At 33.8% G+C, this 1,504-nt stretch overlaps 1 non-coding gene across 1 annotated transcript; it reads right to left on the reverse strand.

Moving 5' to 3' along the window:
• Positions 1 to 57: 57 nt before the first annotated feature.
• Positions 58 to 129, reverse strand: TRNAC-GCA. The gene has a single exon. It is a non-coding gene; the product is annotated as a tRNA-Cys (tRNA).
• Positions 130 to 1,504: the final 1,375 nt, after the last annotated feature.

Consider the following 1,504-nt stretch of genomic DNA (forward strand, 5'->3'; position numbering starts at 1 on the left):
GTCGGGAATAAATCGATGGTCGGTAGTAAATCAAACAAAGTGCCTGTCCAAAATAAAAGGGCCCAACCAGATTCGAACTGGTGACCTCTTGATCTGCAGTCAAATGCTCTACCACTGAGCTATGGACCCATTTTACATGATTTCGACCTTAGTGACCCTTCTAGAGTGTTAGTCCAAAAGGTTCAAACGGGTGACTGGTCAAATTCTCTACCACTAAGCCATGGATCCATTTTGTAGGATTTTAACCTTAGTGACCCCTTAGACATAGTGTCGGTCCAAAAAGTGTAACAAATTTCTATCCAAGATAGAAGGGCCCAACTAGGTTCGAATTGGTGACCTCTTGATCTGCAATCAAATGCTCTAACATTGAGCTATGGACCCATTTTGTATGATCTCAACCTTAGTGACCCCTTCTACAGATTATCGGTCCAAAAGTGACCCTACCGAATTGGCTATGGACCAACTTTGTATAAATTGGTGGATTACCTATTGGGAATTAAACACAGGTTGTTAGATTCAAAGTCGAAAGTGCTAACCACTACATCATAGAACCACTTGTTAAACTTTATTTTTGCAGCGATTTTGATAAGCTTCAACAACGCTGGATTTAGCAAAGCTAGAGGTCGTAGTATCCTTACAGATTTTCACAAGGTGTTTTCAACTTCTTTTAGAGGTAATTGAACTTTTGAGTTCATGCAAATAATTGGTTGGATTAGTATGAGTTTGAGAAGAGAGACTTTGTTAGAAACTGGCCCATAGATAATCTCCCAAAGTGTTTTCAACTTTTTTTATAGGTAGAATTTTAAAATCAAACCACAACAAAATTTACTTCTATCTAGCAAAATTATTTTTTGTTTGAAACAAGATTATTCCCTTTTTTTTTCTAAAACTAAATTTTACTCTGGAATAGATTTTAATAGTTTTTTTAATTCAATTTTCTTTAAAATTTGTGTACACAGGGTACAATGGAAATAATACTTTTTTTTTTTTTTTTTACTATTTTGAAATTTGTATGGTATTATTGGAGGCTTTTGAATGAAATATGATAATTGATTCTTTGTCCTCTTTGACAATTTTAGATACCTCCGTATCCGATATTTGATGCGTCACATTTCATTATGAGATCTGCCCTTGGGTCAATAAGACTTTAGTAGAGAGTTTATTTGACTAATGATTTGATTTTTTTTTTTGTTGTAGAGATATCCCTTACAAATCAAGACTTTGTATTATTTTGAAGACACTCATCAAGACATTTGTAAATGTGCCTGATATCTTGAAGGATATAAGACACGTAATTGAGAGAACCTAAAATTTTTTTGAAGTTGGCTTTTCTAGGATACGTCATCACCAAAGTTTGAGACAAAGACCATTGGATGAGTTTTAATAAGGCTCAAATAAATTTAAAATCCAAGAAAACGGGTCTGAGTTTCATATTATTTGATTTTTGGTATGGACACAACTAGCTGATTTCTTTTGATTACATTAATGAATGTATGTAGATGTT

The sequence above is a fragment of the Cucurbita moschata genome, unplaced genomic scaffold (genome assembly GCF_002738365.1).
Source record: "Cucurbita moschata cultivar Rifu unplaced genomic scaffold, Cmos_1.0 Cmo_Scf00953, whole genome shotgun sequence".
Taxonomy (NCBI): domain Eukaryota; kingdom Viridiplantae; phylum Streptophyta; class Magnoliopsida; order Cucurbitales; family Cucurbitaceae; genus Cucurbita; species Cucurbita moschata.